The sequence below is a fragment of the Leopardus geoffroyi genome, chromosome X (assembly GCF_018350155.1).
Source record: "Leopardus geoffroyi isolate Oge1 chromosome X, O.geoffroyi_Oge1_pat1.0, whole genome shotgun sequence".
NCBI lineage: Eukaryota > Metazoa > Chordata > Mammalia > Carnivora > Felidae > Leopardus > Leopardus geoffroyi.
Genome location: NC_059343.1, coordinates 43,268,020 through 43,289,473, shown reverse-complemented (window position 1 = coordinate 43,289,473; position 21,454 = coordinate 43,268,020). Strand labels below are relative to the sequence as shown.

Genomic DNA, 21,454 nt, shown 5'->3' with positions numbered 1-21,454 from the left:
GAAAATAAATAAACATTAAAAAATGAATATGCAGAATGGTGATTTATTAATGTAGATAAAAATATAAAAATATGACAAAAATACATTCTATTTTTTGTTACTATTGGTCCATTATCCTGGCAACCTCCAGAATCTAACAATAGCTACAAAAATAGATAAGTTGACTCTAAGATGTAATGGAGGTAAAAACAAATAATACTAATAATTCGAATTTATTTATTTTTAATGTTTATTTTTGAGACAGAGAGAGACAGCACAAGCAAGGGAGGGGCAGATAGAGAGGGAAATGAAGAATCTGAAACAGGCTCCAGGCTCTGAGCTGTCAGCACAGAACCCTATGCAGGGCTCGAACCCACGAGCCGTGAGATTATGACCTGAGCTGAAGTCAGACGCTCAACCGACTGAGCCACCCAGGTGCCCCTAATAATTCAAATTTAAAACAAAACTTTAAGACTCTAAGCCTGCAAAACATGAAATGGCCATTACCCATTAGAACTGGGATGCTACAGCCAAAGTTCGGTGATATATTCATTTGCTTATAAACTGAGTACTTACCATGTGCCATACTGTTCCAGGTACAGAAAGTACAGCACTGAACAGAAAAACAAAAGTCCATACCCTCATTAAGCTTATACTTTTTGGAAGGAGGTGAAGACACACGGTGAACAAGATAAATAAGAATACTATGTGGTATATGTAGGAGGTAAGGTGAAAAAGAATCTTCAGGGCACCTGGGTGGCTCAGTTGGTTAAGTGTCCAACTCTTGATTTCAGCTTAGGTCATGATCCCATGGTTGTGGAATCGAGCCCCACATCGGGCTGTGTTGACAATGCAGAGCCTGTTTGGGATTCTCTCTCCCCCCGCCACCCTTCCCCCTCTTTCTCTCTCTCTCTCTCTCTCTCAAAATAAATAAATAAACATTAAAAAAAGAATCTGCAAAAGGGTATGCAGAGATCTGGAGGGTGGGTTACAATTTAAAATAGAGTTGTCAGAGAAAATTTTGAGAAGAGGTGACACTTGAGAAGAACTTGAAGCAAGTGAGAGAATAGCTCATGCTGGAACATAAAGGAGTTTTTCCGGCAGAGGGAAAGCAAGTGTGAGGCTCTTAGATGGGAGCATACCTGATGTGACTGGGGACAGTGAGGAGGCTAGTGTGGCAGAAGAGAGACACTAGTTGGTGATGAGGTCAGAGAACTCACCGTGGGCCAGATTATGTAGGCTAGCATAAGGACTTTGATTTTGCTCTTGCTTGAGCCATGGCTTGGGAATTATGGGAGGGTTTCAGAAGAGGGGTGATTTGATTGACTGCTCTCTTATAAAGATCGCTCTGGTTACTGTGTTATGTGGGCGGGAGAAGCACAAGTTAGGAGGCTCTTTCAACAATCCAGACAAGACATAATGGTAGCTTGGACCAAAGTGATAGCAGTGGGGATGATCAGAATTGGTCAGATTGTGCATTTATTTTCAAGGTAGCACCATCAGGATTTGGTAATGGATTGGATGTGAGGTGTTAGAGAAAGAGGGAAGTCAAGAATGATCCCAAAGTTTGTGGCCTGAGCCATTGGGAATAATGAAGGACAAGCTGGTTTGGGGAGGGTGGAAATCAGAAATTTAGTTTTTTATATTTTACATTTTGAAATACGTATTATATATCCAAGTGGAGATATTAAATAGGCAGCTGGATATACTACTATGTAGCTTAGGGCAGAGGTTTGGACCAAAGATACAAATTTAAAGGCTGACAGTAGATGGCGTTTAAAGCCATGAAATCAGATAAGATGACCAAGAGAGAAAGTAGAGATATAGGAGAGAATAGGATAAGACTGAACCCTGGAGTACTGCTACATGAAGAAATCAGGAAGCCAAGAAGGAACTGAAAAGAAAACTAAGAAAGAGAAGCCACATCATAGAAGAAAATCCAGAGTGCTATGGTGTCCTGGAAACAAGTGAAGAAAGTTTTAAGAAGAAGGATCAAAGGAGGTAACTGATGGGTCAAGTAAAATGAGGACAACATTGGATTTGGCAATGTTAAAATTACTGGTGACCTTGACAAGGCCAGTTTTGGTAGAGCCATGGAAGATGGAAGCTTGGTACAAATGGGTTTAGGAGAAAAACAGAAAAGGAGGAACTTCCAGTTGATATGATAAAGCAAACACACTTATCCCTACTCCTCTCACTAAGCAAAAATCCTGGACATTAGATATAAAATAAATCTAAGATTTTGAAAGAAAAAGAGAAATAAAACCAGCTAGGGACCTTGGAGCCTGAGGAATGACACAGTGCTTGAGTGGTGTCATTGGAGGCCTAGTGTGGAGCTTGAATTTTCACCTCTTCCCAATTGTATGGACGTGCCTTTCCTGAACCATAGGGAAAACAAGGTAGGAAACATGGTCTTCCACTTCCAACTGGCAGTAACAATGTGGCACCCCCTTCTTCACATGGTATCAGAAAAGATCAGCTAAACAGAAGACTTAAATAAGATCCAAAGACTCATCACATAACATCTAAAATGTCCAGGTCACAAATGAAAATCACTTCTCACAACAAGAAACAGGAAAATCTTACTAATAAAAATCAGTCAACAGACACCAAGACCTATCCAACACAGATGTTGGAATGACATTACAAGGATTTTAAACATTCAACATAAAAATGCTTCAAAGAGTAATTCAGAACAGGTTTGAAATAAATGAAAAAGTATAAAGTCTCAACAAAGAAATAGATGACATAAAGGAGAACCAAATGGAAATTTGGGGACCAAAAGCTACAATAACTAAAAATTTCCAAAATTTGGGAAAAGATATCAACCTACAGGGGCGCCTAGGTGACTCAGTCGGTTGAACATCTGACTCTTGATTTCAACTCAGGTCATGATCCCAGGGTTGTGGGATTGAGCCCTGCATTGGGCTCCATGCTGAACAAAGAGCCTACTTAAGATTCTCTCTCTCTCCCTCTGCCCCTCTCCCTTGCTCTCTCTCTCTCTCTTTCTCTATCTCTCTCTCAAATAAATAAATAGACATCAACCTACAGACTCAATGGCTGAGCAAACCACAAACGAAATAAACCCAAAGAAATCCATGCCAAGACACATTGTAATCAAACTTTTCAAAAGTGAAGAGAGAGTAAAAATCTTGAATCAAGTGATAAATGACACCTTACTCAGGGAGACAAAATTATTTGAATGAAGCCATTGTTTCTCATCAGAAACCATGGAGGCCAGAAGGAAGTGGCACAGCATTTTTCAAGTCCTAAAAGAATGGAATATATAAAGAACACTCAAAGTTGGACATTAAAAGAAAACAAAAGATCCAATTCGAAAATGAGCAAAAGACACCAAGAAGCATTTCACTGAAGAGAATATACAGAGGGTATATAAACATACAAAAAGATGCTCAATAGTACTAGCCTTTAGGGAAATGCAAATTAAGACTATGATGAGCTATCTCTACATACCTACTAGGACTGCTAAACTAAGTAAAATACAGTGAAAATACTAAATGCTGGCAAGGATATGTAGAAACAATGTTTCATATACTTCTGTTGGAATGTAAAATGGTCCAGCCACTGTGGAAAATAGCAGTGTCTTAATAAACTAAATATACACATACCATATGACCTAGAAGAAGTTCAAGGTCCTGTACGAGAAGGAAGAGAAGGGGCCATGATTACTCTGTGTCAACTGACACCTGATGGCCATCAGCCAGAAGAGCTTCCCGTGGAGCCTGCAGGCCAGTGAGCTGAGGGACTTGGGCTTCATTGAAAACTAGCTATACATCCACCAGCTGATCAGCATGAAGCACTCCATCCGGGCCAAGGCTGTCATGAAGAGTATCTCCTTGGTATGCTACCAAGAAGACAGCAAGATGCTGAACCTCCGGTCCTGGGACCCCAAGCCCCTTGCGGTGTTCAGCGTGGACTTCCTGGTGGACAAAGCCCATCTGGGCTTCAGGGTGTCTGCTTGAAACAGTAACTTCATGGTCCACATGTACCTGTTGGGAGCTTAGGAAGTTTGGGGGCATATGCTTGCCATGCTGGGCAGAATTCCACATGGGCACCCACATGAACATGTTCTAGAGGATCTCTGCAGGGAGGAAGAGTGGGCACTGAGGGGCCCAGCAAAAAGCCAGTGGTGTGGGAGAAGAGGCATATCTCATGGTTCATCACGCTGGAAAGCGGCATCGGGCCCTCACTGCCCATGCAGGACAAGACCTACTGGTGACTCCTGATACTGCAGAATGCGCAGGCCACAGTGCTGCTGGCCCAAACCCCCTTGCTGGATAGATGTGGCATGTGGACTGTGATGTCCCACAGAACTCCGTGTAGACTAACCTCACCCAAACTTCAATCTTCACTTCTCCCCTGTGGAGCACTGCAAGCTGGACAGAAAGATCAGCACCAAGCCCGACTTAATCCTGGACCACCTGATGGAGACCCACAACGGCACCACCCATTTAATCCAGCACCTATGAATGCTGTCACCACTGCCCTGGTGCACTACCTCCCACCTCCTTTTTATGTAACACACATGGAAACAAGAGGGGAGGAAAAAAAGATTGATGCATGTAATAACTTAAATGGATCTCAAGGACATTATGGTGAGCATAAAAGTGCAATCTCAAGGGGTCTTATAGGATTCTGTTTACTTAATTTATTTATTTATTTACTTAATTAATATAGAGATGGAGAACAGATTAGTGATTTCCAGGACTTAGGGATGGTGGAGGGAAGGGAGTGGCTGTGACTGTAAAGGAGAAGCCGGAGAGAGATCTTCATGGTGATGGAACAGTTCTGTATCCTGATTGCAGTGGTGGATACACGAATCTACACATGTGATAAGATGACATAGAATTATTCACAGACTTTATCCCAATGTCAGTTTCCTGGATTATACATTATACTATAGTTTGTAAGGTATAACTCGGGCGAATCTGGATGAAGTTTACAAAAGACCTCTTGGGGTGCCTGGTGGCTCACTCGGCTGAGCATCGGACTTTGCCTCAGGTCATGATCTCTTGGTTGGTGAGTTCAAGCCCCACATCTGGCTCGCTGGTATTAGCACAGACCCCACTTCAGATCCTCTCTCCCCCTCTCTCTGCCCCTCCACCCCTCTCTTTCTCTCTCAAAAATAAATAAACATTTACAAAGGACCTCTCTGTAGTATTTTTACAACTTCCTGTAAATCTATATTTCAAAATAATAAAACTGTTTTAAAAGAACTGGAAAAGAAGAATTGTAGACATCAAGTATAGACAATTCTAGTAAAGAGGAACAGAGAAATGGGGTTGATTGTAAGCAAGGAAAAGTGGCTCAAAAGAAGATGTTTTAATTTTTTTAGATGTTTATTTGTTTTTTGATAGGAAGGGCGGGGGAGAGTCAGAGGGGGAGGGAGGGAATCCCAAGCAGGCTCCACACTGTCAGCACAGAGCCCGATGTGGGACTCAAACTCACGAACTGTGAGATCATGAGCTGAACTGAAATCAAGAGTCAGATGCTTAACTAATCACTGAACCACCCAGGCACCCCTTACGTTTTTTAGTGGGAGCAATAATACCATGGTGAAGCTGATGGGAAAGAACCTGTAGAGGAGAAAAGGGGGCAACAGAGGAGAGAATTGCCAGAGAGGATGGGATCTAGCAAAAAGGTGGAGGGGTTGGCTGAGCTGGGAGCAGGACAGTTCATCCGTAGTCACAGGAGGAAGGGTAGGATATACACATAGATTTAGGTAGCTGGGTAGATGCAGTGGTTGAAATTTGTGAGCTTTGTTTTCTTTCTTTTTTTAAATTTCAAGTATTTATTTAAATTCTAGTTAGCTAACATATAAGGTAAAATTGGTTTCAGGAGTAGAATTTGGTGATTCATCATTTACATATAACACCCAGTGCTCATCACAATGAGTAGTGGGCTTTGTTTTCTAATTGTCTCTGTTTTCTCAGTGAAATCAGAAGCAAGGTCATGAGCTGAGAGCGAGGATGGGTGTGGAGGTGGTAGAGGTTTGAAGGGAGACGAGAAGATATGAAATAGTTGTCTAGGAAACCAGGAGAGCAAATGGACCAGGATAATATTATGTGATTTCCTGGCAACATTAAGTGCCCACTTCAGGTTCGTGGTCTTGAATTTAAAGCGAAAGTGTCATTTTGTGTTTTTCTCCAGCAATGTTCAGCTCTGGGGATACAGGAGAGGAGTAGGAATTATTGGTAATGACATGATGGAGGCAAATGACCATGATTAGGTGTAAGACAAAACTGGAAGGGAGGATTTCAAAAAACTGGAGGCTAGGGTGTTGGAAGGATCAGCTATTGAGATATTGAAATCACAAAGAATTAAGACAGGATTAATTGGAGAGAGTGACAGTGAGACAGAAGTTAAAATCTTTGAGAAACTGGAGGGGAACCTGAGGGTCTATAGGTAACTACCATAGGTAGGATACAAAAATATAGTTATATGTCTATACAAAAATACAGATATATTATATCAAATAATATATAACATATTCTGTGACAGAGAATTCAAAGATGGGATTTTTTTTTATTTTGAAAGAGAGAGAGTATGTGTGCAAGTGTGGGAGGGGTGCAGAGAGAGGTGGGAGGGGAGAGAGAGATTCCCAAGCAGGGTCCACACCCAGCTCAGGGCTCAATCTCACAACTGTGAGATCTTGACCTGAGCTGAAATCAAGAGTCAGATGCTTAACCAACTGAGCCACCCAGGTGCTCCTAAAGATGGGAATTTTTAATGAGAGGAAAGGGAGAATGATTTTGAAGTGGCCATGAGAGACCTCAAGCTGCAGGTGAGGGCTGTAAAGTCCTTGGGTAGATCCAGATTTCAGTCAGATCAAGAAGGTGAGGGAAACATTCAGCAAACAGGGAAAGAATATAGGGAACTTTGCTAAAGATTTTGAGTTCAGGGGCACCTGGGTGACTTGGTCAGTTAAGTGTCAGACTCTTGATTTCAGCTCAGGTCATGATCTCACAGTTCATGAGTTCCAGCCCCGCATTGGGCTCTGTGCTGACAGCCCGGAGCCTGCTTGAGATTCTCTCTCCCTCTCTCTCTCTCTCTTCCCCTGCCCTCTCTCTCTCTCTCTCTCTCTCTCTCTCTCTCTATCAAATAAATAAAGTTAAATTTTTTTAAGATTTTGGGTTCAAGATAAGGTGACTATGTAATTTACTATCTGATCCAGGACACTTGAGAATGACAAATATTAAAACTGGGAAGGACAGTGGCACAACATGCATAAACCGGAATTGTCCTGGGCAAACCAGGATTATGATTCTAGAGAGCACAGTAGGAGGATTTCAGGATCTGGATGGGGCTAAGAAGTGGGGATAAGTTAGGTAAATACACAAAATTGTATGGAATTATAACATGAGATGTGCAGGTAGTGACCAAGGGGTCCCAGGGTTCTTGTGATGACTGACAAAAAGTTGAAGGGCATAAAGAGCTTGGTTCTGGTACTATTGAGGCACCTAGTGGTGGCAAGTCTGTGAGTGTTGAGAGGGAGAAATGGGTGAGTGTTTAGGCGATCCCCTTCACTCCTGCTCATGGAGATGCAGAGTCCCAGAGAAGGACATTTTATTCCTAACCAACAGGGAAGCACCTCAATCCTAAGCCCCACCGAGGAAGATCCTGATATTTCCGAAACTCTTCGTGCATCCAGTACAAAATATTTCAGGAGCTGGGACTGGACTGATTGCAGGTAGGGAAATTAACTGACCCAGCTGTGAGAAGCTGTGGATGGCAGACACAAGGGGCTCAGTGGTGTTGCCAACAGAAACCATAGGGAAACACATTGACACTGACAAATGTAGAAGATACCAAGGTGAATGGGGAAAAAAATATATAGAGTCCATGACCATTTAGATCCCCAAACCTAACTGTGCTAGAACAAAATGGTTAAGGTGGTGCTTAACTACTCAAAGGCTTTTATTCCTCTATGCTGTCTGTGTTCATTCCCCAGGTGGGTTCATCCAGTCTCATGGCATTATTCACCATTAATATGCTGATGACTTCCAAACTTATCACTGTAAATCTCATGTCTCACCTAAATTCCAGATCACAATCCAACTGCCTTCTTGACATCTGAACTCAGACGTCTAACAGATGTTTCAAACTTAGTACGTTCAACCCTGAGCTCCTGATTTTTCCTTAAAAATTTGATCTTACCCCCAGGGTGCCTGGGTGGCTCAGTCCGTTAAGCATCTGACTTCGGCTCAGGTCATGATCTCACCGTTGGTGAGTTCAAGCCCCGCATCGGGCTCTGTGCTGACAGGTCAGAGCCTGGAGCCTGTTTCAGATTCTGTGTCTCCGCCTCTCTCTCTGCCCATCCCCTGCTTGCGCTCTTTCTCTCTCTCAAAAATAAATAAAGATTAAAAAAAGAAACATTGTTTAAAAATAAACTTTAAAAATAGATAAATAAAATCTTTAAAAAAAAAAGTTGTACTACCCCCCAGCATGCCCCATCTCAGCTGATGGAAAACTATCCTTCCAGTTACTCAAGTAAAAATACTTTGGCCATAACCTTAACCCTAATTCTATCCCTGATTCTCTTTGGTATGTCTGTTTTTCTCACACCCCACATCCCATCTACTAGCAAATCCTTTTGGCTTTCTTTCCAAAATATACCAAGAATTGTACTACTTCTCACCTTCTCCACCACTACCTCACTATTCCTAAACACCATGATCTCCCACTCAGATTACTGTAATATCCTCCTAACTAGTCTCCCTGATTCTACCCTTGCCACCTTGTATTCTATTCACAACACAGAAGTCAAAATGATCCTTTTAGAACACAAACCAAATTATCCTACTCCTGTGTTCAAAACCCTTTAAATGGCTTCCCCATCTCACTCAAACGAAAATCTATACCCCTTATCATGGCTTACAAGAAAGGCTCTATGGAAAGACAAATACCATATGATTTCACTCATATGTAGAAGTTAAGAAGCAAAACAGGGGCGCCTGGGTGGCGCAGTCGGTTAAGCGTCCGACTTCAGCCAGGTCACGATCTCGCGGTCCGTGAGTTCGAGCCCCGCGTCGGGCTCTGGGCTGATGGCTCAGAGCCTGGAGCCTGTTTCCGATTCTGTGTCTCCCTCTCTCTCTGCCCCTCCCCCGTTCATGCTGTGTCTCTCTCTGTCCCAAAAATAAATAAACGTTGAAAAAAAAATTAAAAAAAAAAAAGAAGCAAAACAAATGAACAAAGAAAAAAGAGTAAAAAAAAAACCAGACTCTTAACTGTAGAGAACAAACTGGTGTTGCCAGAGGGGAGGTGGGTGAGGGGAATGGGTGAAATAGGTGAAGCCTATTAAGAACACACTTATCTTGGGGCGCCTGGGTGACTCAGTCCGACTTCAGCTCAGGTCATGATCTCGTGAGTTTGAGCCTCAAGTCGGGTTCTGTGCTGACAGCTCAGAGCCTGGAGCCTGCTTCGGATTCTGTGTCTCCCTCTCTCTCTGCCCCTCCCCCACTTGCACTCTGTCTCTCAAAAATAAATACATGTTAAAAATTTTTAAAAAAGAATTCAACATGGGGCGCCTGGGTGGCGCAGTCGGTTGAGCGTCCGACTTCAGCCAGGTCACGATCTCGCAGTCCGTGAGTTCGAGCCCCGCGTCGGGCTCTGGGCTGATGGCTCAGAGCCTGGAGCCTGTTTCCGATTCTGTGTCTCCCTCTCTCTCTGCCTCTCCCCCGTTCATGCTCTGTCTCTCTCTGTACCAAAAATAAATAAAAACGTTGAAAAAAAAAATTTAAAAAAAAAAAAAAAAAAAAGAATTCAACAATGTTGCTAGATACAAGAGTATCTCAGATTTTTTACATAGACAGCCATATCATGTGAATTATATTTTTATCTTCTTTTCCAATCTTTCTTTCTGTTTTCTTTCTTTTTATTATTTCAGTGCATTTGTTAAAACCTCCAGTATAATGTTGGATAACAATGGCACTAGGTTTGATATAAGTTTTGGGTAGATACCCTTGTCCGCCTCTGTATCTGTTGTATTTTGTTGTTTTTAAATTATGAATGGTTGTTTAGTTTTATCATTTGCTTTGTCTACAATGAAGATGGTCATATGGTTTTTCTCCTTTTTATCTGTTAATGTGGTGAATTACAGTAACAGACTCTTCAATTAAGCTACTTTTGAAATAATGGGACAAACCCTACTTGCATATATATATATATATATATATATATATATATATATATATATGAAAAAAATATATAAAAAAATTTTTATGCACTGTCTTGTTCAGGCTTGTGCTTCAAGATTATTCTAGGCTAAAAAATGGTTGGGGCACCTGGGTGGCTCAGTTGGTTAAGTGCCAGACTTCAGCTCAGGCCATGATCTCATGGTATGTGGGTTCGAGCCCTGTGTCGGGCTTGTGCTGACAGCTCAGAGCCTGGAGACTGCTTTGATTTCTGTGTCTCCCTCTCTCTCTCTACCCTTCCCCCACTCGTGCTCTCTCTCTCTCTCTCTCTCTTTCTTTCAAAAATAAATAAACATTTTTAAAAATTTTAATAGATTAGGTTTTCTTATTCACCAGTAAAGTTGAAGTTATAATTTTGAAGGTTAGTTTAAAAACAAAAACAAAACTATGGGGCATCTGGGTGGCTCAGTCAGTTAAGTGCCCAACTCTTGATTTCAGCTCAGGTCACTATCTCATGATTGTGAGATTGAGCCCTGCATAGGGCTCCATGCTGGGCATGGAGCCTGCTTAAGATTCAATCTCTCCCTCTACCCTGCCCCCCCCCCAAAAACTATGGTAAAGTCATTTTGATCTGGTGCCTTTCTGTAAGAGGAGTTTCTTTTTTTTATTTTTACTACCAGTTTGACTTATTTAATGGTTACTGGTCTATTCAGCTTTTGAAAGTTATGTATTTTAGATACAAGTCTTTTGTTAAATATAGATTTGCAAATATTTTATTCCAGTCTGAGGTTTGTCTTTCCATTTTCCTGACAGCATTTATCTAAGCACAGCTTTAAATTTAATGGATTCCAATTTACTTTCAATGTTATATATGAGAAATATGTGCCTGACTCAAGGTAAAAATATTTTTTCTACTATGTTTTCTTCCCGAAGTTTTATAACTTCCGGGTTTTTTTTTTTTAGGTGTTTCTAAAGCTTTAGGTTTTTCATTTAGTTTTATGACCATTTGGAGATTTTGAGTTCATTTTTATAAATGGAAAGAGGCACACATCAAAGTTTATTTTTTGCATGTGGAAATCTAATAATTTGAACACCATTGATTGAAAATACTGTCCTTTCTGTAATGAATTGCCTTTCCATCTTTGTCAAAAGTCATTTCTGTGGGCCTAGTTTTGGACTCTGTGTTCTTTTCCATTGATCTATTTACCTATATTCATGCCAATACCACAGTGTCTTGATTACTGTACTTTTATAATAAGTCCTGAAGTTGTTGCAATTATTCCTACTGTATTCTCCTCTTCCAAAATAGTGTGTATCAAGTCATTACATTGTTCACCTTAAACGTACACCATGTTATATATCAATTACATCTCAAAGCTGAAAAAAGATTTCATCAGGAACCAAAACCTCAGTAATAAAATAATAGATTAATGCAGTATTTTTAAATCAAAATTAATGCTAAAAATCCATATTGAACAAAATATAAAATTTTAAATAAAGACAGGATCTGACCCTGCAATATATCAATTGCATTTTCCCTAAAAACAAAACAAAACAAAACCAAAAACATATTTGACTATTCAGAGTTCTGGGAATTAATGTGAAGTTTAGAATCAGCTTTTCAGTTTCTAAAAAATTCCAGTAGGATTTTGGTTGAGATTACACTAAATATTTAGATCAATTTGGGGACAACTGACATCCTAACAATATTGAGTCTTCATATCTACAATCATAATATACTTCTCAATTTATTTAAGTATTTTGTAATTTCTGTCACTTATGTTTTCCCATTTTCAATGCACAGAACTGGCACATATTTTGTTAGATTTGTATCACTAAGTGTTTTGTGCCATAGTTAATGGTATAGATTTTTAAATTTAGTTCCTGATTGACATTGATATTACAGCTAATATTTAGAAATGCAAGTGATTGGGGCGCCTGGGTGGCGCAGTCGGTTAAGCGTCCGACTTCAGCCAGGTCACGATCTCGCGGTCCGTGAGTTCGAGCCCCGCGTCGGGCTCTGGGCTGATGGCTCAGAGCCTGGAGCCTGTTTCCGATTCTGTGTCTCCCTCTCTCTCTGTCCCTCCCCCGTTCATGCTCTGTCTCTCTCTGTCCCAAAAATAAATAAACGTTGAAGAAATGCAAGTGATTTTTGTATATTGATCTTGTAGCCTGCAACATAGCTAAACTCCTTTATTAGTCCTAATAGCCTCTTTTGTGAATTCCTTTGCATTCTCTACATAGACTATATCATGTCATCTGAATAAAAAGAGAGTTTTGCCTCTTTCTTTCTACTCTGTATACCCTTTGTTTCTTCTTGTATCAACAAGGACCCCCAATAGAATAATGAATATATGTGGAGAGCAGATATTCTTCTCTTCTTCCCAATCTTTAGGTCAAAGCATTATGTTTTTCATCACAAGTATGATGTTACATGTAGGTTTTTTGTGGACATTCCTTAACAGATTGGGGAGGTTCCCTTCTTTTCCTAATTTGCTGAAACTTTTTTATCAGGAAGGGATGTTGGATTTTGTAAAATACTTTTTTCTTATTTTTATTTTTATTTTTTTAATATGAAATTTATTGTCAAATTGGTTTCCATACAACACCTAATGCTCATCCCAACAGGTGCCCTCCTCAATACCCCTCACCCACGCCCCATCAACCCTCAGTTTGTTCTCAGTTTTTAAGAGTCTCTTATGTTTTGGCTCCCTCCCTCTCTAACCTTTTTCTTTTCCTTCCCCTCCCCCATGGTCTTCTGTTAATTTTCCCAGGATCCACATAGGAGTGAAAACATATGGTATCTGGAGAGTGTTATGCTAGTGAAGTAAATCATACAGAGAAAGTAAAATACTTTTTTCTGAATCTACTGTGATCACATGGTTTGTTATTTTTCATCATTTAATATTGTGAATTACATCAGTTGGTTTTCAAAAATTAAACTCTCCTTGTATTCTTGAAATGAATGACTTATTCATGATATATTTGATTATTGGCAAAAATTCTGCTAAAAATTTTTGCATCTATGTTCAGAAGAGGTATTGGTCTGTAGTCTGTTTTTAAAAGCTTTTGTTTTTGTTTTGTCTTGTTTGGGTATTAGAGTAATGCTGGCCACATACATACTATTAGAGAGACAGTATTCCTTTTCTATATTCTGGAAGAGTTTATATAGAATTTTTATTATTTTTCCCAGAAATGTTTGGTAGAATTCATCCTTGAAGCCATCTGTGCCAGGGGTTTACTTTGTAGAGAAGTTTGTAAACAAAAATTCAATTTCTTTATTAGTTATGGGTCAGTTTTGATGATCTATTTCATCTAGCATGGACTTTGGTGGTTTGTATCTTTCATATTATTTTCCCATTTTACTTATGTTGCTGGATTTATTGGCATTAAGTTGTTCATAATATTCCTTCATTATCCCTGTAATACGTTTAGTATCTGTAGTGTTTGCTTGTTTCATTCCTGATACCAGTAAACTGTATCTTCTCTTTTTTTCTCGTCAGTATGAATAGAACCTTATTAATTATATTGATTTTTTGAAAAAGACTGCTTTTGCTTTCACTGATATTTTTCCTAATTTTTTATTTTATATTAAGTGATTTCTTCTCTAATATTTATTATTTCTATTATTCTGTTTAGCGTGTTTGATTTGCTTCTCTTCTTCTAGTTTCCTAGGATGGAAGCTTGGGTTATTTATTTGAGACCTTTCTTCTTTTCTAATGTGTTTAGTGCTATAAGATCCCCGCAAAGTGCTGCCCTAGTTGTCACCCTCATAATCTGATACGTCATATTTTCATTTTCATTAAGCTTAAAATACTTTCTAGCACCCCCTGTGATTTCTCTTCTCTATTTATGAGTGAGTTAGTTTCCAAATAATTTGAGATTATCCAGATAGGTTTCTTGTTGTTGATTTGTGATTTAATTCTTTTGGGACCAGAGAACATACTTAGTCTTACTTGAATCCATTTAAATGGACTGAGACTTGTTTTCTGGCTCAAAATTTGGGGTCTTGGTAAATATTCTGTGTGACCCTTGAAAATATTGCATATTCTTTTGTTATGGGGGAAGTGTTCTATAAATGTGAATTAGGACATATTAGTTGATAGTTTTGTTTAAGTGTTCTGTATCCTTACTGATTTTCGACTTGTTCTATTGATTATTGAGAAGAGGGTGTTAAAAATGTCATACTTATGAATTTGTCTATTTCTCCCTGAAGATCTGTCAGTTTTTACTTCATGCATTTTAAAGTTCAGTTATCTGATGAATTGACTACTTTATTATTATGAAACAGCACCTATCTCTGGTAATATTCTTTGCCCTGAAATCTATTTTATCCTTTGTTAATATAGCCGCTCCAGCTTCCTTATGATTAACATGGAATATCTATCCTTTTGTTTTTAGTCTGTTTGTGGTTTTATATTTAAGTGGATATCTTAGGGGCGCCTGGGTGGCTCAGTCAGTTGGGCATCCAACTTCGGCTCAGGTCATGATCTCACAGCACATGAGTTTGAGCCCCACATCAGGCTCTGTGCTGATAGCTCAGAGCTTGGAGCCTGCTTCCAATTCTGTGTCTTCCTCTATCTCTGCCCTCCCCCACTTATGCTCTGTCTCTCTCAAAAATAAATAAATATTAAAAAAAAATTTTAAGTGGATATCTTATAGGTAGCATATAGTTGGGTCATGCCTTTTCATCCAATCTGACAGTCTCTGCCTGGACTTTAATGTGATTGTTGATATGGTTGCATTTAAATCTGCCATCTTGCTATTTATTTTCTCTTAATTTCATCTGTTCTTTATTCCCATTTTGCTCTTTTATTGTCTTCTTTTCGGATTAATGGGTATTTTTTGGATTACACGTTATCTCCTTTTTAATAACTTTCTGCTGTATTACTTTAGTGATTGTTTTAGGATTTACAGTATATATCTTTAATTTATATGGTATATGTACACAGTATAGATCTTTCACCAATCACAATCAATTGTAACAGTTCACATGTAGCAGAAGAACCTTACAACAGTATTCTTCCATGTTCCTTCTCCTTGCCTTTTGTGCAGTTGTTTTCATATGTTTTGTTTCTACCTATGTTATCAACCCCATAATACATTGCTTCTTTGTTTTGCTTTAAGCTGGCAATCATCTATTCAAAAGATTTTAAAAACAAAGAAAAGAAACTGTATTTACCCACGTAGTTTCCACCTGGTATTGTCTTTCTGCCTGAAAGACTTCCTTTAGCATTTTTTGTAGTACTGCTGCTGCTGGTGATGAATTATTTCAGCTTCTGTGTGTCTGCACAGGTCTTTATTTTTCCTTCTTTTTGAAATATTATTGCCGGGTAGGCATACAATTCTAGGGTGACAATTTTTTCTTTCAGCTCTTTAAAGATGTTACATCACCATTTTCTGCCTTACATGATTTCTGATGAAAAATATGAATCATTTTTATTTTTGTTCCTCTGTGCATAATATGTCTTTTTTCTGGTCCCTTTCAGGATTCTTTTTTTCTTTATCACTATTTTTTTGAGCAATTTGATTTTAGTGTGCCTTAATGTAGTTTTCTTTATGTTTCTTGCACCTGGAGTTTCTTGTTTCTTAGATTTGTGAGTTTATGGATTTATCATATTTGGTGTAATTTCAGCCATTATTTCTCCTAATAATTTTTCTTTGCCCTTCTCTCTCTCCATTTCCGGGAATCATACATGTATTAGGTTGCCTGTAGTTGTCGCACAGCTCACTAATGTGTTCATTTATTCTCAGACATTTCTTCTTTTTTAAGATTTTATTTTGTTTTGTTAATGGTTATTTATTTTTGAGAGAAACACAGATAGCAAGTGGGGGAGGTGCAGAGAGAGAGGGAGACACAGAATCCGAAGCAGGCTTCAGGCTCTGAGCAGTCAGCACAGAGCCTGACTTGGGGCTCGAACTCGTGAACTGTGAGATTTTAAAGTTGTTTTTTTTTTAAGTAATCTCTACACCCAACGTGGGGCTTCAACTCACAACCTCAAGATCAAGAGTTGCAGTCTCTACTAACTCAGCCAGCCAGGTGACCCATTCAGACTTTTCTTCTGTGTGTTTCTATTTGAATCATATTTATTGCTGTATACTCAAGTTCAGTAATCTTTTCTATTGGAGTATCCAATCTGCTCTTGATTTCATCCAATGTATTTTATATTATAGACATATATTTTCATCTCTACAAAATCATGTGGATTTTTATTTATATTTTCCATTTATCGCCTTAATGCATTCATGCTTTCCTATATGCTTTCAATATATGAATATGCTTTTTATTATTTTTATTTTTTTAATGTTTATTTATTTTTGAGAGAGAGAGGTCTGGGGAGGGGAAGAGAAAGAGGAAGACACAGAATCCAAAGCAGGTTCCAGGCTCCAAGTTGTCAGCACAGAGCCTGAGGTGGGGCTCGAACTCATGAACCGCGAGATCATGACCTGAGCTAAAGTGGAATGCTCAACCGACTGAGCCACCCCAAGCACCCCTGAAATATGTTTTAACAGTTGTTTTAATGGTTTTTCCACTAACTTTATCATCTGTGCCATTTTGGGGTCTATTACTATTGATTATCTTTTTCTTCTTATACCTGCTTCTTTGTATACCTGATAACTTTTTATTGGGTGCCAAAATTGTGAGTTTTATGTTTTTTGGTACTAAATTTTCTGTATTTCTTTTAATAATTTTTAGCTTTTTTTGGGGAGGAAGTTAAGTTACTTGGCAAAAGTTTGATCCTTTTGAGGCTTGCTTCTAACATTTGTAAGGTAAAATCTGGAAGGGTCAATCAAAATAAAATTGCTCTTCCCCTTTAGAACTTGCCAAAAAGGAAAGAGCACTTTTCTCTCTCCTCTTTCTTAGAGTATTTCCTAAGAAATCTAGTATTTGTGAATCCTTCCTCTGTCCCTCTGATATATACATAAATCTTTTTGAGAACTGAATAAGCCTCTTGCCAGCCTTGTAACCCAAAATGCTTTTGTCAAGGGACTGGGAGCCATCACTTTGAAATGTTAACATCAAGGAGGATAGTGCCCCTATATATCTCTATCATCCTGGGATTTTAGCCTAAGCACCTTGCTGTAAGCTGTAACCACCTGCTTGTTGTAAAGATATGAGAAGTTTTGTTTTCCCTTTGGATAAAGGCAATTAACCAGCACAGATGACTATTCCAATTACCAGGTGAACTTAGGATGAACTATGAAAGAGTGTATAGCAAACAGTGCTTTCAAGAACAGTGCTTTAAGAACATGTATGTAATGGATAAATTACATCCATAAGAATGGGATTTATTTCTGTCTTTGCAGTCTCATTAGCAGATTGTCTGTAATGCATCACAGTCTGGTTTAATGCATATTCAATAGTAAAACTGCTTTCTATCTTTTCTGTATTCAAAGAGAGGATTTCCTGGATTGGCAGGAAATTTTATTTCTAATTTTCTCTCGATAGATCATAGCAGCAATTTATGGTGAATATTGTTCTCTACCGAGGCACTATTCTTCTCAGCACTCTACCCAAAGCCCTGTGTATTACAAGATCTCTCCACTCTAGATATTGGGGGTATGAACTCTTCCCAGCCCTGTTTCAGCTCCAGCATTTGTTCTCCATATTCATTTCTTGTGATTCATTACCTGGCCTTTGGTAGTTTCCTCATATACATGTGCTGATCAGTACTATCTGGAGACTCTAGGAGAACCCTCTGCATACTTCCAGAGAGCTTGAGCCTGTGGCCCTCTGTCTCTCCCCCCGCTCTCTCTCTCTCCCTCTCTCTCTCTCTCTCCCTCTCTTCTTCTTCTTCTTCTTCTTCTTCTTCTTCTTCTTCTCTCTCTCTCTCACACACACACACACATGCAACTCTGTGCTGTGAATCCAGTCGCCTTGTGCTCCTTGAATTTTCAACTCCGTTCTTGACTCAGAGAGACTGCCAGACTGTCTTTAGATTCTCCCTGCCTGTGCTCTGACCTGAAAAGTCTCTAAGCAGTAAGCTGAGGTAATCATAGGGTTCACTTTGGTTCTTTCCTTTCTCTCAAGGACCAGTGTCCTTTGCTGCCTGGTGTCCAGTGTCCGAAAACCATTGTTTCACATAGTTTATCCATTCTTTTTAGTTGTTTAAGGCAAAAAGGTAAACCCTGTCCCTTTTACTTCATCATGATCAGAAAAAAACAAGCCCCTGTGTTTTCTTTGAACCATATTTCCTCTTCCCACCCCCTCTATTCCTGCCTCCCTTGGATTAATCACTTTTTTAAAAAATCTTTATTTCTCTAATGATTTCGAAGCTGTTCATTATATAGCCTTTTATTTTAGAGTTGACTATTTTCCACCTATCTTCCTGAACAAATGGTGAGCTTCCTTGCCATATTTCTGGTCCTGTAGGTGAAATTTTACTAGTTCCCTTTGTGTGAAAGGGGGGGTCATGGCTTAATGGATGGAAATAAGTTCCTGCTTCATGGCCTCATCTTCAATCTCTGTGAAAATATTAAAATGCCAGTCCCTAAAATGCCACAGGTCTCAAACTTTCATCTCAGTACCCCATATACCCTTAAAAATTATGGTTTCATTCTGGTAAGAAGCACTCCAAACTCCAAACTGTCTCTCCCACCAAATACAACTGTAAAACTTGGACAGAATGTATGGAACAGCTATTTTAGGACTCAGAAAGTAAATAATAGAGAGTGTATTGGGGAAGAAGACCAGATCTTGTAGTTTCACTAAATTTTGAGTAAGTTTACCACTTTCTTTCTTCTGGTATAACCTGGCATGGACCCATGGAAGTCTAAAACCAAGAGTGTTTACAAAATGCTGGTGGAACAAACCAGTGAAGGCTTAAATAATGGAGGAACATATGTTCACAGACTGGAAGTCTCAGCATAGTAAAGATATCAGTTTTCCCCAAATTAATTCATACATTCAATGCAACACAACACAATCAACACAATCAAACTCCAAGCAATATATATATTTTTAATATTGACAAGCTGATGCCAACAGTTATAAGAAAAGACAAAGGAATGGGATAGATAAAACAATTTTGAAAAGAGAAAAACTCAAGGTAATCATACTGATTTTTTAAAGTATTTTTTTAAGTAATCTCTACACCTACCATGGGGCTCAAACTCATGACCCCGAGATCAAGAGTTGCATGCTCCACCAACGGAGTCAGCAGACACCCCTCACACTACTTGATTTTAAGACTTACTATGAAGTTAGATAAATCAAGACAGTGTGGTATTGGTGAAGGGACACACACATAGATCAATGCAGAATATAGAGTCCAGAAATAGAACCATACCAATAAGAGCAATTGATTGTTGACAAAGGTGTTAAGCAAGTCGAATGAGAAAAGATAGTCTTTTCATTCCTTCCAAGTTTTTCTTTAAATTCCAGTTAACATACAGTGTAATATTATTTTCAGGTATAGAATTTAGTGATTCACCACTTCCATACGATACCCGGTGCTCATCACAACAAGTGCCCTGAGAAAGAATAGATTTTCAACAAAGGACATTGCAAAAACTAGATTTCCATGTACTAAAAAAATTACCTCAACCTGAACCTCACACTTTATACAAAAATTAACTAAAAATCATAAATAGATGTAAATGTAAATATAAAACTATGAAACTTCTAACAGAAAGTGTAGGAGAAATAGCTTCATGACCTGGGGTTAGGTAAAGCTTTTTTCACATGACACTATAGTGGGACCCATAAAAGAAAAAAAAGATGATAGGTTGAACCTCATCAAAATCAGTGTTTTGTTCTGTAAAAGACACTATTAAAAGAATGGCTAGAGGAGCTCCAGACCAGGAGGAAATATTTGCAATTCTCACATCTGACAAAAGACTTGTATCCAGCATGTATAAAGAACGCTGATAACTCAGTGAGAAAATTAAAACTCCATTTTAAAAAATGGCCAAAAGACTTAAACAATTACACCAACAAAGATGATATGTGGATGAAAATAAGCACATAAAAAGATGTTCAACACCATTAGCCATTAGGAAAATACGTATTAAAACCATGATGAGCTACAACTACATATTTATTAGAATGGCTAAAATAAAAAGTATGGGCAAAACCAACTGCTCAGGTGGCTGAGTGTCCAACTCTTCATTTCAGCTCAGGTCGTGATCTCACGGTTCATGAGCCCCTTTTGGTGGGCTCTGCACTGACAGCATGGGGCCTGCTTGGGATTCTCTCTCTGCCCTTCTCCCACTCTGTGCACACTCTCCTCTCTCTCTCTCAAAATAAATAAATAAACTTTTAAACAATTAATGTAGAGCAACAGGTGCTCTTTTACATTGCTTTTCAGACTGCAAAATGTTCTAGACACTTTGGAAAACAGTTTGAAGGGTTTTTTTTTTGTTGTTTTTGTTTTTTTTTTTTTTTTAATTTTTTTTTCCACATTTATTTACTTTTGAGACAGAGAGAGAGACAGAGCATGAATGGGGGAGGGTCAGAGAGAGGGAGACACAGAATCCGAAACAGGCTCCAGGCTCTGAGCTGTCAGCCCAGAGCCCGACGCGGGGCTTGAACTCACAGACTGCGAGTTCATGACCTGAGCCGAAGTCGGCCGCTTAACCGACTGAGCCACCCAGGCGCCCCAAGGTTTTTTTTTTTTTTAAATAAAGTTAAACATATACTCACCATATGATCCTACAGTCTCATTCCTGGATATTTACCTTAGTGAAATATTCACAAGAAACATGTACACAAATGTTCATAGTAGCTTGATTTGTAATAGCCCCAAGGTGGAAACAACCCAAATGTTCTTCAGCGGGTGAATGGATAAACAAACTTTGGTACTACTCAGCAATAAAAAAGAATGAACTATTATTGATGGATCTCAACCTGAATGGATCTCAAAGGCATTGTGCTGAAAGAATTAAGCCCCAGAGGTTATATATTATATGGTTCCATTCTCAAAAAGATGTAACAATAGGGACAGGGAATAGATTAGTAGTTATCAGGGCTTCAGAGTTGGGAGCAGGGAGTATTACAAAGGGATAGCACACGGGAGGGTTTTTTAATTTATTTTTTTTTTTAATTTCAGTATACTTAACATACAGTGTTATATTAGTTTCAGGTGTACGGTATAGTGATTCAACACTTCCATACATCACTCATCATCACAAGTGCCCTCCTTAATCCGCATCTCATATTTCACCCATCCCCCCACCCACCACCCCTCCGGTAACCATCAGTTTGTTCTCTATAGTTAAGAGTCTGTTTTGGGGGCACCTGGCTGGCCCAGTCGATGGAGCATGTAACTCTTGATCTCAGGGATGTAAGTTTGAGCCCAACATTGGTATAGAGATTACGT

The 21,454-nt window shown here is 39.0% G+C and overlaps 1 pseudogene; it reads left to right on the top strand.

Annotated features, from left to right (window-relative positions):
- Positions 1-3,791: 3,791 nt before the first annotated feature.
- The window catches only part of LOC123594356, a 38,975-nt pseudogene continuing 21,312 nt past the window's right edge, over positions 3,792-21,454 (top strand).